At 34.6% G+C, this 17,425-nt stretch overlaps 1 protein-coding gene across 2 annotated transcripts in view; it reads left to right on the top strand.

Moving 5' to 3' along the window:
* Positions 1 to 6,663: 6,663 nt before the first annotated feature.
* CDH6 (cadherin 6) overlaps positions 6,664 to 17,425 on the top strand; it is a 160,226-nt gene continuing 149,464 nt past the window's right edge. Inside the window, exon 1 of one of the 2 annotated variants that reach the window (XM_074279073.1) lies at positions 6,664 to 6,932. The gene's annotated coding sequence lies outside the window, so the exon portion shown is untranslated. The remainder of the gene's footprint in view (positions 6,933 to 17,425) is intronic. The other variant, XM_074279074.1, reaches the window with a different exon arrangement.

The raw sequence follows: 17,425 nt of genomic DNA, 5'->3' as shown, positions 1-17,425 counted from the left end.
ATACTCTAGGTCCATACTCTCTCCATTTCACTGTCTAGCTGTTTATCTCAGTAAAAATATTTGTAGCTCCTACCCAAAGAGTATTCCATTGATATTGCCTTTCTCTTATCTTGTTTCCCTAGAGTTTCAGAAATACTAGTTATGCTATGATATATTTGGGACATCATCACATTTTTTCATATGGGAATATACAATAAATGACAATTGAAGGTGTAATGAGAAAATAAAAAGTTGGGGTTTTTATTAACAATAGCTTGAATTTTAGATGGAGGATTAGGCTTAATTGACTTACATCTATTTTAGGAATTTAGATTTCATGTTTCTAGAAATAGATTCATAGTTTAAAACATGGCTATGAAATGAAGCTGCATAATATAGTGAACTTCAGAACACTATATTTGTAATCAAGAAAACCTGATTTCTAATTGTGTTTCATATACTTTCTATCTGTGTTACCCTGGGCAAGTGACTTAATCTCTCTATATTTTCAATTTCCTTATCTTCAAAATGAAGAAGTAGGGCTTGATGAATCTCTAAGGTCCCTTCCAGTTTTAAATGTATGAAGTCATATCTCATTCAAAAGGAATAGAATAGATACAAGAGATGGTAGAGTTAACAGTGTATATTAAAATATATATTCTCAATAAGAACATTAACAAATTGGAGAGGAAAATAATGCTAGAGAGCATTAGAATATTTATCAATGAAAAAACAAAGAAGTGAAATTCTGTGGAAGTATATAGACAAGAAGCTTCAAAAAAATAAATCACAGCTTTACCATGACATAGAAGTAATGAGAAACTTTGATTATCTGGCTATTTACTAGACTTCTATATCTGTCAAAAGCAAAGAATTTCTATATTTAATTGATCTCAATAGTAATTTCGTTCCTCAAAAAATGGACGAAGTGACCAGAGGGACTATTATTCTGGACCTGATTCTTAGTAGGATTGAAGAATTAACTTCCAAAGTAAAAATGATTGGAAACTTGGAAGACGTTATTGCTGCTTCTTATAACCTGGGATAGAAGAAAGGAAAGCCAAGTATAGGCTGATAATGAACCTGAAATTTGAGAAATCAGATTTCAAACTATTCATTAAAAGAACAAGGATCATCCTGTCCTGAGTTCTAAGATTTTATAGGGGAAGGAAACACAAGATTAATGGAAAGCATTCAAAATTTTAATAGTACAAATAATCTCTATGACAATGAGGAGAGGAAGCTATTTCAAAAGACACCTATGAATTCAGAGGGACTTACAATTTAGCTTTTCTAAAAGGGCAGATAAAAAACAAAGAAAATCAGCTAAGGAAAGATGAATACAAAAGAAATGCACAGTCTTGTAAGAAAATTGTCAGGAACCCTACATTTCAGAATATAATGAGAGACTGGTAGTGAACTCTAAGAATAGCTAACAGGATTTTTTAAAAGTTATGTTGAGGAAGCAGGAGTCAGAGCAAAGAACTAGCTATTGCTAAAGGAGAATTTTTGTTTTTGTGCATCCTTTGTTTCAAAAAGAATTGATGACATCACAAAGTGATGTCTTGGCTTATGAATGAATTAGATTTAAGTGAGATTGAGTCGTGCAAAATCGTAAGCCTTACTCTTTCTTCCAGAGACATTTAATTCTGGTGAAAAGACAAAAGTCAGAATCATTGGGATGCAGTGGATGACCCCCGCATCATTGAAGTTCAAGCAAACTCTTAAGGACTACACAACAATTCCTTCAGCTATCTTTGTGACATTTGGAATAAACTGTTCTCATTAGGCCATTCTGTCAGTCTTCCCATGCTTAGAGTAAATCCCTCTAACTCACCAATGAATTTGAGGCACTTCAGTTATTTTAGCCAATCTGCTGCAGTGGTTTTGCCAGGATGTGGCCACTATGCTTGCTATGGCTTCTTAGAACTACAGAGAATTTAATGTCAGGGGACCAAAAATAGATGAACAGCCTTAAACAGGGTTTGATAAGTCCTCAAACCAGAGATACTAGTCTGCCCTCAACTTCCCTTACAGTCATAGGGGAAAATATGACAATGTTAATGGATGATGAAGGAGTATTGAATTACTCCACTTAACTGATTCTTTCTATCAGGAATAGCTAGATGAACCCCCAGCCTGGAGTCAGGAGATCCTGAGTTCAAATTTGATTTCAGATACTTACTTAGCTATGTGACCCTCAGCAAGACACCTAACCTTGTCAGCCTCAGTTTCCTCATCTGTAAAATGAACTGGAGAATCACTCCAGTATCTTTGCCAGGAAAACTCCAAATGTGGTCATAAGGAGTTGAATGTGACTGAAAACACAACCAAGGAAAATATCACTTGGATTAGAAAAGATAGGGGGAAAATGGTCAATCAGAAATTGCAATGTAAGTGAAAAAAATAAAGAGAGGACTCATCTATTCTCATTGTATTTAAATAATCATATCCAGATGAACTAGTTCCTAGAGTCTCTCAAGTCAATGTTGTGGATCATGTGGAAAGAAATAAGGTAGATGATTGTATATTTTGGTAGATTTAGAATGATTGAATCTAAAGAAAATTCATTAATGAGTTCATATAAATTTGGATGGAGCTTCATTGGAGTCTAGTAGAGAACATCAGGAAATTTACTTTGGGAACTATAATAATCATTTTTTAAAATTACTTGGAGGAATCATTATTAATCAGAGAAATGCACATTAAGACAACTCTGAGATACCACTACACACCTATCAGATTGGCTAGGATGGCAGCAAAAGATAATGCTGAATGTTGGAGGATATATGGGAAAACTGAAACATGATACATTGTTGGTGGAATTGTGAATACAGTCAAGTATTCTGGAGAGCGATTTGGAACTATGCTCAAAAAATTATCAAACTGTGCATACCCTTTGATCCAGCAGTGTTACTACTGGGCTTATATAGCAAAGAGATCTTAAAGAAGGGAAAGGGACATGTATGTGCAAAAATGTTTGCGGCAGCCCTCTTTGTAGTGGTCAAAAACTGGAAACTGAATGGATGCCCATCGATTGAAAAATGGTTGAATAAATTATGGTATATGAATGTTATGGAATATTATTCTTCTATAAACAATGACCAGCAGGATGATTTCAGAAAGGCCTGGAGAGACTTGCATGAACTAATGCTGAATGAAATGAGCAGAACCAGGAGATCATTATATACTTCAGCAATAATACTATATGATGATCAAGTCTGATGGACTTGGCTCTCTTCAACAATAAAATGAAACAAATCAGTTCTATTTGTTCAATAATGAATAGAACCAACCACACTCAGTGAAAGAACTCTGGGAAATAAGTGTGAACCACTATATAGCATTTTCAATCCCTCTATTTTTATCCACTTGCATTTTTTTCCTTCACAGGTTAATTGTACATTATTTCAAAGTCTGATTCTTCTTGTGCAACAAAATAACTGTATGGATATGTATAACATATTTAACATGTATTGATCTACCTGCCATCTGGGGGAGATGATGGGGGGAAGAAGGGGAAAAATTGGAACAAAAGGTTTTGCAATTGTCAATGCTGAAAAATTACCCATACATATATCTTGTAAATAAAAAGCTATAATAAAAAAAGGAAATTACTTGGATGAAAGCAAAAGTAATGTGCTCATCAAGTTTTCCAGTGACACAAAGCTGAAAGGAAGAGCTAATACATTGAATTATAGAATCAGGATCCAAAAAGACCTCAATAGGATGGAACAATGTATAGAACAGAAGTTAAAATTTAATCAGAATACATATAAATTTAGTTGCCCAAATATAAAATAGGAAAGATGTAGTTAAAAAAATATCAGGGAATTTTAGTAGTGCACAACATTGATAGGAATTAATTATACTATATGGAATTCCAAATAGCTAAGCTAATATTAAACTGCACTAAGGGATATATTATATAAAACAAGGGGGAAAATCATTCTGCTGTCCTTTGTCCTTGTTAGACTACATTGAGAATAATTTTTAAGTCTCAAATACAATTGTCTAAATAATCATATTAAGTTCTGGATGCTACATTTTAAGAAGGACATGGATAAGCCCAAATATTTTCCAAGAAAAGTAACCAGGAAACTGTAATCACATCCCATATTAAAAATGGTTTAAAGAACTGGAAGAGAAAAAATTTAGAAGAGATATGATATTTTTTGTTTTGGGTGAAGCAATTGGGGTAAAGAGATCTCCATAGGGTCACGCAGCTAGGAAGTATTAAAGATCTTAAGGTCAATTTGAACTCAGGTTCTCCTGACTTAAGGGCTGGTGTTCTATCCACTGCACTATCTAGCTGCCCCTAAATGTGATATTTTCAAATGTTTGAATGTATATTATATCGAATTCATCTTGCTTGGTCCAAAAAAGATAAAATGCAGACAAGCAGAAAAGCAGATTTTAGTCAAAGGCAATGAAAAAGTTCCTGACAAATATAACTATGCAAAAATGGAATGGACTGGTATGAATAGACATAGATGTCCTTGTCAATGGAAGTCTTCAAGCAGCACTCTGAAGGGTCACTTGTCCCATATGCTATACAGTAGATTTTTGTTTAGATATGGGTTGGACTAGATGACCTCTGACGATCTTTCCAATTTTGAGATTCTAGGAATCTGTTAGTCAGGAGCTTGTAACAATCTTTCATCGTATTAAGAAAAAAAAATAGAATATGAGTATAACTGTTCTAGATATGCCAGAATAATGAAACTTCCTCATTTTCAACAGGTTTTTTTGAAGGAAGAAAGTGGAATATAGGAGATTCATAACTGTATTTGATTGCACTAACTTAAAACATTTTCTTTATAATTTCTCATGAGAACAGTGTATTTTTGTGAAAAGGGTGACTGGAATTTGAAGTGCATTCCGAGGGACACAGTAGAATGATTTTCTGCCTATAAGGCTAACCATATCAAATGGTCATTGAACCCATGACCTGGGCTTTAAAAATAAATCAGTCTATAATCACATAACTCTTACTACCTACATAACTCTCTTCTGTTGGAAGTATTTGAAATCTGAGTTTTCTTTTTTTTTTTTCATATGCATTCACACTTGGCTATAGTCTGACAGATATATTACACATCTATATTACTTAAGAAATTAACTATTGAGTGGGAAACAGATAAACAATTTTTTTTTATCCCATGGGAAAATTTTAGATAGGTGTACAAGAAAAAAAAATGTTCCCATTTGTTAAGGTAGTTACAAATTTAAACACATTCCATTCTAGAATAAAAACTGAAGGTATTGTGATGCCAAATATCTTGGCCATCTACACTAAGGTCAATTCCATATATATTTTGATGGAATATTGCTGACCTGCTGTAAATCCCTCAGCTTCAGTTTAATTCACTCTTACTGGCACTGCAAATGGCCATCTTCCTGGAGAAGTAAAATATTCTCCTAGGAGACTTCAGAGTCAGTCCCATTTAACTATATAGAGAAAACCGATCTAGCTTTGCCTTTGGAAGTCTTAATAGTAAGGAACCCTTAGGGATGAAATCTTCCTTAGAGGGTTATGGACATTTTCATGTGCCCTTTGAATGGGCAGAAGTTGATTTTTAATTCTTTTTCTGGCAAGTTCCCTTTCAGACTGACCCCATCTTGGGGGTAAAGTCCTAAATCACCCATCTAGTACTCTTGCGTAAAGCAACTTTGAATTTAAGTTCTTTAAATAATATCATTTAAAATAGCTCATGATATTAGAAACCATTTATCAAATGATTACACCTTTATTCTTCTAATTCTTAATTTTAGATAGCTGAGGAATTGTGTGAACACTAAGTACTTACTTTAAAGGATCACTTGTATGACAACTTTCATCTATGGATTACAAAAACTTTCAGAAGCTTAGAATATAGAAATATCTTTGTGCTGTCAGTATTTCCCCTCCCACACGTTTGCATTAAAGCATTTTACAAAGAAGAACATTTATCAATAGAGAGGATTAGATTACTTCCACCACCGTTGGGCAACGGATAGTTGTCAGAGCCAGAAGATAGACTTTGAGTTTGAGCTCCTAGACTCTTTTTCTAAACCCTAGAAAACAGGTCTTCCTGGTACTGCCTCTTGATGCTACCAAACAGAAGCATTAATAAAGAAAAAAAAAACTAAATTTAAAATACTCATTTAATCGGGAGGGAGGAGGCAAGAGGATAGAATGTATGGATCTATAGCTTGCCCGTGTGTGTGAAGGTCACCTTTTATTTACATCTTAAAAATGATAAATGGAGGAATTGTCTCAAGGGAAATGTATTATATGTGCTGGTACTTAGTATTCTTTAACATTATGAACCTGACCTGATAGCTCAAAACATGAGAAATTGTAATTGTTTAGTGAAGGGGGTAGGGGGAGGAGGTAATGCTCAATCACTTCTGATAATAGTATAAAGGAGACAGTTCAATAGTAGAAGGAGAGAAACATATGGACTCACGCAAGTTCCGAGTATGTTGTAACCTTAAAAAAAAAAAAAAAAAAAAAAAAAAAAAAAAAAAAAAAACCCTGCACATACTACCGCTGACGGAGGATTACAGTGAGCTGATTGCTCTGGACTTCAAACACTGGGAGTCATTCTATCATGAGTAGGGGGTGGGTGAGGGTGGGAGGGGGGTGAGACCGGGGTTCTTTAACAAAGTCCTCCTCTCTCTGCACCCTCCCACTCCATTCACTTGCAAATTAGTGTGTGCCCAGAAGAGCCTGCTTTCCCTAAGCCCCAACACCTTCCCATACTGAGTGCTGCAGTTTAAGCAGGAAGCAGTGGGAACTGGATAAGCTAACAGAGCACCAGCAGCTCCGGGAGCAGAGGAGGCAGCGGTGGTATCGGCGGTAGCAGCAGCAGCGGCAGCGGCAACCGCGGCGGCAGCAACGGCAAAGAAGGCAGTGGGGGCAGTAGCAGCTGGAGCAGCGGCTGCAGCAGCAGCAGCCGCAGAAACCGGTAGCAGAATTTTTCCGTGTTTGTAACTAGGAGAAAGGGTTAAAGTAATCTCTTATTTTGTTGGAGGGTTTGATTTGCTTTTGTAGCTGTGTTTTCTGTCCTTGTATTTTATCATTGAATGGAAAACAATCCGCTAGAGGTCCCGTCAGCTTCCGCTATATGCCTGCCAGAGTTAAAAGAGATGCTCTAAGAGTGAAACCCTTAGTTCCGTGCTGGTAGCTTCGCCAGAGGTGGAGACACCAGGCAGCCCCGGGAGCTGGGAGCTCATTCCCAGGTGGAGCGGCACTGCGGCCGCAGACTGACCAGTGTACTTCTCCACGAAGCTGAGGGCTCTGTGTTTGCTGGTAAGGATTTCCTCCAGGCTCTGAGTGATGTAGGGCAAATGAAGCGCTCTCTGCCTTCTGCAGGAGCTCACTCGCTTCTGCTCTTTCTCTGATAGCTGCGGCTGACACTGGGTCGTTTTGCGAAGTTGGCAGCTCTTTTGTGCGGGCAGCCGGCGCCCTTGGGAGCAGAGTCAACGGGCGTGGACACCTCTCTATACTGCCCAGGGAGGGGGCAAGGCTTAGCCAAGTGTATTTCGAGTTCAGGTCATTTTGCACATACTAATGCTTGTGGAGCAGGAAAACTTTAGTTCCAGTGAGTAGTTAGCTAGGGACAAGGAGAGAAGGAAGCTGGTTGCATCTACTTTTTGGACAGTGTATTCTGGTGCTCAGTTTGAGAGAAAAGCCCTCCTATTATAAAGTGCAATACTCTGCATGTGGAACGCAGAGTGGAGGGAAAAGTCAGTGGTTTGGTGGATGTGCGGCCCTGGAGTTGTTACGGAAGATGACAGACGAGACACCAAGTCTTCCCAATATCAGTGTGTTCTCGGGACAGGGACGGGAGCAAGTGTATATAGTTTTTATAGGTATCTGACAGAAGGAAATACTTGTACACAGTCCTAAATGAATTAATGTCCAGGATAAATTATAGTAAGCTGGTAAGTGGGTTTGTTTTGTTTTGTTTTAGTTTGTACATAGCTGCAATTACAGACATGGATCTAATTTTGGATTAAGATATTCTTGTATAAGGAGTTTTGTGACCGATGATCAGTGATTCTATGGAGGTCAGTGGAGAGGGGGGTGTGAGGGGAAGAAGTGTTGTCACTGCTGCAATAAAATCCATATTTTATGGGGAGTTAAATGCAGTTCTTTGTAAGTGCAAGTGTATGTTCAACTAAGAAACTCTAGATGACATTCAAGGATCAAGAAGTTTAATGACCTGAATTATACCCAGAATACCCATACATCTGCTGATGATATTTCAAGAATGAACCTCTGTCCAAGAATTTGATTGTGATATTCATGCTAGAGAGTTTTATTACAACTCTTAAAGTAAATTCTATGACCAGACTACTTAAGTAGCTCTCTATGGCTTCAGTTTTCATTTGGGGGTAAAAGAAATGGTTGGGAGGAGGGTGAAATATACATATATATCAAAAATAGGGCAGAAACAGTTTTGTACATATTTGGCTATATCATGTTGATACACACATTTAATGTATATAATCATTCCAGTACTAAAAGGGTTGCAAGAGGCATTTTGTGCATTGGGAAAAGGAAACAAGGAAAATGTAACTTTAACATAGCATTTTCTTTGCTATAACATCAAAAAATAATCTTCAAACCACAATAAAGTAGTATCTAATCTGTTTTGCCTTTCCTTTTTGTAGTTGTGTGTACCTAAAAAGATTAGCATGGGAATCTAAGTGTTTCTACATACATTCATACATATATGTGTATATATAGTTTATTCTTCCTAAATACCTTGATCCAAGGTGTAGGAGTGTTTTGTTTTGTTTTTTTATCACTGTGTTTTCTGACTTTACTGTTTTAAAGAAAACTAAGTCAACAAGTTGTGGGAGGAGGAATATAATGAATATGATCAATCAGATGTCTTCATTGTGTCATAAGAGGGTGAAGTTTGTGCTACATGGCAGATTTTCAGTGGAGAGCTCCTTTTGCTCAGGAGTCATAAAAGAATCCAGCAGTATACTGGGAAGGGGGGGAAATCATTTAGGATTTTCTTTACACTTGTAGATTTTGGCTAGTTGGAAGAGTATATGGGGTGAGGAAAGGAAGCAGGATATATAATATGTTTCTACCTATTTTAATTTATTTTTTGATATTTTTGAGATAAAAGGAGAAACCTTTTTTATCCAGAAAATCATAAGAAACAGCAACATATTTTTCCAAGGAAAATGGCAATGATTCAGTTCTACTATAATTCTCTGCAATTATCTTTTGCAGCCATTATAAGAAATTGGCATGTAAGAATCCCTGTAGGGACTTAGCAATCCCTCTGGATGTTACGTTTTTGCATTAATTCTTTCCAATTACATTTTTCAATACTAACACTGAAAAGATAAAATAGAAAAACAAAAACCATCATTTTCCAAGTTGCTTGCTATCAAAAATGTACACCTTCCCTCTTCCACCCACCACTTCCATCAGCTTTGAAAGTAGAAACTTACTGTTAGAGGCAATATTCCTTTTAAGGAGAAAATGTCTTTTGAAAATGTTGTTTCAGATATATCTGAAATAGTTGAGATTGAAAGCATAGTTATAGGCCTAAACATAGTGCTAGATAGTATATCTCTTTGCTAGAAATGTTTCAACTAGTATATTGAACTTTCCAAAAAGTTCTGATTTTTAAATTGAGCAATAGTATGATTAACTTGGCTGGAAAATGACCAAGTGTTTTCATGAAGGGCACCTTCTGTTCCTTAGGATATGAAATGTGTGGACACTCCTCCTGAGTCCTAGTGCCTCTACATATATGTGTTTCATCTTTATTCTAACAGATGCAGTGATTTTCTTTTAATTTTAGAAACTTTTTGGTTGGAAGGGACCTCTAGTGGGTCATCCTGTGCATTTCTCTCAGCATTTCAGTTGCAGGATGAGTTTTGCTGTCTAAAGTTTTGAAAACATATTAGCAGTTTCTTTATTTAAAAAAGAAAGGGAAAATGCATGTCTAGCATAGCTGGATTTCTTTGTATGGACAGTGGCTCATCCTCTTTTTCATTTATGTAGATGTCTCCAATTGGAGTACCTCATAGTTACTTTGTTTTTCCATTTCTCTAGTTAAAGATTTAAACGCAATGAGAATCTCACATATATTTAAATTAAAATAGTAGCAATATGTTTTCATTTATGGAAAACTCTAAAATGAGAATTCCTTTTTTAACAAACCTTGCCAAAAAATGTACTTCCTTAAGCAACTGTTATATCCTTGTTAATAATTAAGTTTGATTTACACTTTAAAAAAATCAATTTCCCATGGTACAATGGCATTACTGTTATGATTCAAGAAAAATAACATAAAGACCATGGCTGTGAGAAAAGTTGTGGGAACATAATTACCCTTTCCAAAATATTTAGAACTTCTTCACTTCTGCTGATTTAGTGGCTTCTGATTCAACGAAATACCCATTCATATCTAAGTATTTGTTAAAAAGAGGCCAACAGATTTTTAGATGTGCATGTCATCAATGGGGATTGTCTGTTTTAGTACATAATTTTGTTTTATTATGATGCGTTTTGGGTACCCTACTCCTTTAAAAAGCATTTGCTGGCATTTGGAGTTAGATAAGTTCTCTGTGGTGAATCAGTCTCTTCTGCTGACACTATACAGGGCTCAACTTCCAATTTAAAAATCTGTTCTAAAGTTTGAAATGTGTTCCAAATGAGATAACATCCAGCAGAAGCTAGTTTCTTCATATTCCTTGCTTAGTCATGGCAGCCCATTCTTTGGGGTCTATAAGAATTGGGGTCTGCCTCATAAAAATGGAATGAAATGACTCAGTCGGAATTGCATTTCTTAATAATGTTGCAGCTTATCCAGTGTCTACTGAGCTTACCTTATTTGCTTCATAAAAATGTGAAAAAGTAGATAATCCAACGTGTTCTGGCTTAAAAAATTGTGAATAATACATAATAACTATAAAGAATTGGAACATTGTGCTAAATTGTGAAAAAAAATAATGTTTAAAAAACAAGAAATTATCTATCAATTCTACTTTTTTGACACCATTCTAATGATTTTGGGGAAACATTGAAAGAGTACCTTTTATATTTAGAGTTTTCTTTGTTTATTTGTTGGTTGGAGAAGAAAGGAGTTGAGGTGCTTTTCTAAAATTGGGTGTATGATATTTTTGGACTTTCATTTTTCTGATAATCCAAAAGATTACACTATTCTAAAATATCCATAGCACTCTGTTTCTGTCTTTTTATCCATCCCATTTCTCTGTTACAGTGAATTATATGAGGACCTCTAAGACCTTCTGTGTCAGACACCATCATTATTTCTTGAGATGGAGAGATTTTATGACCCTTTAAGCAACCAGATAGGAAGGTGGGAAAGAATGAGTGATCTTCCAATAAGGTAAAATGTACCCTTAGCTACTACAAAAGATACATTAAGGATGAGTTCCTGAAGCCAAAAAATAGCAGAGAAATGATTCAATAAACTAAATACTTCAGGCAAAAAGCCTAACTTGACTTGAACTACCCAAGAACTTATCTGAAGTACTCACAAAGAGAATTTAATGAAGTGATTATGCCCCTTTCAGATAAATGCAATTATTTACACTATGACCTGTGTTCAAAAGATACTGGATACTTTTATCCCTCTATATTTAGATATCGTTTCAATTTGTTTTATCTACTAACTCTTTTCATTGATTTTGTATTTGTTTTCTAAGTTTATCATTCTACTTTGTTTAGATTTGTAGGCAGAGCATTTTAATTACAGCTAGCATGTTATTATTAAATTTGATTCTCGGTATTGATAAAGTAACATCTGCCTCAGTCTTTTCCTGATGATATATAGACTTTTTGTTGAGGAATACAACTCATGAATGAAATAATACAGAACCTGCCTTGATGGAAGATTTTGAATTATCTTAACCTAAATGATACTTCTATAATAGAGTCAATTGTCCCACAGGTCAACAGAAATTGAAAAGCACAAAAGAAATTTAGCTTAATTGAGATGATAATGGATTAGTAACAAGTGAATGAAATGGAAAAAGGGAGGATAATAAAAATACAGAGGCAAATTGAAAATAGAAACAAAGGTTCAGATTTGACATTTTTCCATATGTTGAATTACTATTTTCTATCATAAGAAATGCAGCTTCATATGCATGATTATCATGTAGTCCTTGCCTGCCATGAAATGCAAATTGTAAGATGGTAGTCATTGCCTGAAGGGGACCTCACTGAGTGTTTCACAGAACTAGAAATTGAATGAAATTTCTACATTCAGGGATCAGCTAAGGAGATTGACTTCCAAGAAGATGATTTGAATTCTTAGCTGAAAACAAATATTACAGTTAGTGCCAACTCAAAATGTAGAACCTCAGAGAGAATTCTCGTACTTAGCTCTTTAAAAAGACTTTCTTATAACAATTAACAGTTGCTACTGTTATTAATACAGTTCTAAAATAATATAGTTACCATTGTTTGCTACTATCTTCATTTCCACACCAATGTAATGGAAAGAGACCTAGAGCTTATGCTCTCAGACAATAGTGATGAAAACAAATATACCAACACAAACTAAGGAAACCTACAAATAGTATAATGTGGTAAAAGACAGTAATAACAAGATTTTCAACTAATACTAAATAACTGTGTTTTGTATTAGAGCAGCTTTAATGACATGTGGTGGTCAAAGAGGCCAGAAGTTAAAAAAAAACTGAGCATGAATCTAATGATAATCACAAAGGAATATAAATATGGTGAACTTCAACTTCAAGTTCTTTTTACTCAAGGCTTATGAGAACAACTTGCACTATTGGGGAACTCAGTGAAGAATGGTAAAGATTAATGCTTGCTTAATTTCAGCCATAGAAGGACCTATGGGTGACCTGGGAGGATAAAAAGGAATAGAGGAGATTCAAATAATATGATTTTGTCCAAGGAAGAGGCAGATTTCAAGCCCTGATAAACTTCTTAAAAGTTTTTTTTTTAATTAAAAAAATATTTGCAAGACTTTGTTAAGAGAAATATTATTGTGGACATTTTGGGTTCTTTGTTTGACCATTAAGATTTTGGTGACTCAGGAATCCATCATCTGATACCCATTGCAGTGAGAGAAGAGTTTATGGGAAAGAGTGAAGGAACTTTAAAAAATTAAGTGATTTTAGTTTTCCTCTTGACAAATACCAGTTTTATCCACCTTAGGGCATCTCAGGTTCACTGGACCCTTTAAAGGTTTCTCTCAGTGTAATTTTTACCTGATTGCCACTATTAGGTAAATTTTCATATGATTTCTAGCCTATCTTTAAGTGAAAAGACATTTTTTTCCTGTCATATAAACATCATTGTCATTTATTTAGTATTTTTGGCATCAAAATTCAATATGTGCATAAACTATGATTCTTTTAATTATAAAGTATTATACTGGTGTGTCTTGCCCATGAGCACACTTGCTTCAAATAAGAATTGCTGAATAAAGGATTCTTCTCTCTGTTTAAAAAAAAAAAAATTAAAGTATTATACCAAAACACATTAGTATGCCACAGTGTTGAAAACAAAATAAAATACTAGAACCGTGCTTTCTCTATATTTAGTGTATATGAGTATGTGTGTGTATACTTTATGTCCATGTGTGTGTGTGTGTGTAGTAACCTTCAAAAGACATAGAAGTTCCTTGAGAATGGAGCCTGTTCATTTTTCTCTTGTTTCCTCAGTACCTAACATAGTACCTAACATATAACATGAGAAAAGTAAATCTCCAAAGCTTTAAGAATCTGAAAAGATAAATGTTTGTTGACTCTATGTTTGCAATGAATGAAGAATGAAGAAAAGTCAAAAAGCTATTTATCACCTAATGCTGATTTGGTATCTAAAGGTACCTTCCAATATGCTTTTCTATCTTTCACAAATCTTACCATTAAAATAACCATGTAGAAATCTTTCTATTCTTTAGATTCTGATTATGCTGCTTTTGAATTATAAACAGAATTACATATTTGGAAGGAAAATGTAGACATAAATTGTTTCCTTTTCTTTGTTTTACATTTTAAAAATCAATAGTGTTTATCTTGCCCAAAGTATCATGAGTAGTCTTTTCTTTTTCTCTTTTTTTCTGCTGAAAATATTTCATTATTTATTGGTGTATTAAATTATGGAAACAAGTGAAATTAAAAGTCAAGCAAGAAAATATAACCATGAATTTGTAGTAATTATGTTAATGTTGAGGATAGGGAGGAAGGTGTGTCCTACGTGTATCTATTTGTGTCTATTACAAAAATAGAAATTACTGAAATTGGTAGTTAACATGAGGTAGCTAAAATTTAATCTATGAGTTTTCAGCTACAGTATATTAAATTGGTATATTTCAGCTACCCATCAAATAATAAAAGAAATGAAAACTTCCTGTAATCTATGGAGACTTCCTCTTTGTCTCTAATTTTAGAACAAAAAGAAACCTTGGAGATTCATTACTTCAACCCTCATCATTTTACAGATGAGTAAACTGAGTATTAGAGAGGCAAAATAAAATTCCTAGATCATACAAATTGTAAATAATAGAGCTGGAACTGGAAACTAGGTCCTCAGACTCTATATAAAGAAGTTTTTTTGTTTGTTTATTTTTCTGATTTTGTTTTGTTTTGTTGTGGATGGTGGAGCAATAGACAGAACACTAAAATCAGGATCAGGAAGATCTACTTTCAAATACAACCTCAGACACTACTAGTCATATGCCTCTGGGCAAGTCATTTAACCTCTGTTTACTTTAGTTTCCCTTGCTATAAAATGGGTATAATAATAGCACCTTTCTCCCAGGGTTATCCTGGGATTAAAATAATATTTGTAAAGTATTGTAAAGTATTTTGCAAACCTTCAAGCTCTACATATTAGGTATGATTATTATTACTTTAAATAAAATCTAGCAGTATCCTAATCCTATGTCAAATTGGATGCTTGATAATTGGGAAAGAAAATAGGCTCACCTTATTTGTAGCATTTTTATTGCTAGAGCATTAGGACTCTTCACAAATAACAGCTGCGGGGGGGGGGGGGGGAGGGAGAAGGAATGACCTAGTTATTGTAATCATTGTGGTTTTATTAAGGCTTTATCTATTTGTGGAATAATTTTACAAGGAAAAGCAATTGATCTTGGTGTTTAGTGCTCTTTTGGAGACCCCAGTAAAGTGAGGAAGAATGACTATGCCTTTTAAATCCACAGACAAAAACCCAGATTAGTCAAAAGCTGTTCACCTACTGTTCCCTTTATTAAACCTCTTTTAAATAGACTTGTACTTTTGTACATTGAGAACCTTTTGATTACATTAGCAAGAATAATGAAGTTGTATGTGTAATTTTCTCAAAGTTTGTATGACATTAATTTGAGTACCTGGTTGGTTGATAGATGTTCAGCAGTTATGAAAGTTGTATCTGATTATCTCAGCTAATTTTTACCCTATGAACCAGAAAAGGGGCATCCTTAATTTGAAGAGTATGATTTCTACTCTGTTGAGCAAGACATGTTAAAGACGTTTGTTTAGATTCCTGAAAATGCCTCTTCATTTTAAGAGACCCACAATCTTGCTTTTTTATATGTCAGTCATAACAATAAAATGATTATCCATTTTGAGTTGCCTTTTATAGGAGTTTGTTTTGTTTGGTTTGATTCATTAGTGTGCTGCTATCCATGATTCTGCTGTATTTGATTCTGAGCTTCCCTTAGCAACAGGTTCTAATTTCACTAGTCAGAATCTGCTCTTCACCAATTCAGTGTTCTGAAATATAACCTATAAATTTCCATGTTGAATCCTAATTGAACAAACCTGAGCAGCAGCATTTCCCAGTTATTGTTCTTATCTCACAATTACTCACTTAAGAGTAAAGGGTTAGGATTTTTTTTGTAAGGGTGAAGAAACTGGATTCAAAAAGACAGGTAATCTGAAGAAAAGCATTGCTACAGCTGTATTCCTCTCTTGTTGACTCCCTCATTTGCCTTTTCCCCAGGGAGAGTTCACTAAGGGAGGTAGTCCTTGACAAAAAGAACTTGAAGGAATTAGTTAATCTGTAGTGCCCTCTAGGAGAAGTCAATCACAAACCTGAATGTGAAAAGGTTTTGGGAGCACACAAAATTTGAAACAACTTCTGCATTCAGAAAAGGTAATGTGGTCATGTTCACTTGCAGGCAAACAAACTTGATCCAAGATACTGAAATCCATCTTTGAAATGGAACAAGGAAAGGTGGCCATGTTGAGGATTCCCATTGTGAGCTCTGATTGCTTGTTTCTCCCAGTTACTTGTGAGGGTGCATAAATTTCTCAAATTAACTATTTAGCAATTTCTTTATTTTTTATTTTCCCAAAATATTTTAATAAGCCCAGTTCCAATCAATTCAGTAAATATCTATTGAGTATTTTATGTGTTCTAGGCATTGTACTATGCCTCAAAGAAGTTGTAGATTGTCTACAAATTTCATTAATAGATCCTGTGGCAGGACCTATATTGATTATCAGGGAAAAGGAGGGGACTAGACTTTTCCAAAAAAGAAAAAAAAAGGTAAGATTGCTAATTTAGAAATAAAAAGAGTTAACTTTCACATCAAGTGTACCCTAGCATCTTGGATTAGAATTTTGATATAAAATAGAGATTTAGGGGAACCCAAATAAGCCAAAAGACAAATCAGCCCCTCAAAAAACAGCCAAAAGGTGGGTTAATTAGGTAGCAGTAAACAAGCTTTTCATTGTGCTCCTAGAAAGCTGATGGTATTCATTTAGTATATGTGTGTGCTCCAATTTATAATCATATTAAAATAGCCTTTAAAATTGTTTGCATTCTGTGTGATAATCTGATTGTCATGGCTGATGAAAGAAACCAGTCATAGAACACTACAGCTCAACCAATGGCCCTTGATGATAATTAAGAAATATGCAGTAATATCCATGACATCATGCAAGAAGGTTTCAAAGCATTGAATAAGATTGGTACTGTATGTTAAGCTGAACAATCTGATTACTAATGAGAAGATGAAGATAAACAAAACCTTAAAGAAATGTTCACCTTGTCAATTATTTCCCCTTTTTGCTTACCTGATAAATAACTGCTCCCTAAGAATGATTTTTCAGGAAAGGTTTTTGGAAGGTTAATTATAGGAATTTCTAGGCAGTAAGAGTCTTTCAGGAATAAATGTAAATAATTTTATGGCCTAGATAAATTCTAATAAAATAAAGAGGTAACTTTATTACAACATAGTTCCTCTGTCACCAGAATGATTACCTGAAAGCATCTGAGCTGAACACTGTTACTTAACAAGCTGATTTTCAAAAGATGCTACACCACAGGATAATAACTTAGATAAACATTTTGCCAACTTTATTTTCTTTCAAATTCATTCCTTTCCAGTGAAAAATCTGGCTTATTATATTTTTATTCTAATAATATCATATTTAATAATTCAGAATCTTTTAAAAGGGGTCCTATTTC

This window comes from Sminthopsis crassicaudata, chromosome 1 (genome assembly GCF_048593235.1).
Source record: "Sminthopsis crassicaudata isolate SCR6 chromosome 1, ASM4859323v1, whole genome shotgun sequence".
In the NCBI taxonomy this organism is placed as follows: Eukaryota; Metazoa; Chordata; class Mammalia; order Dasyuromorphia; family Dasyuridae; genus Sminthopsis; species Sminthopsis crassicaudata.
This window is presented reverse-complemented; position numbering and strand designations above follow the sequence as displayed.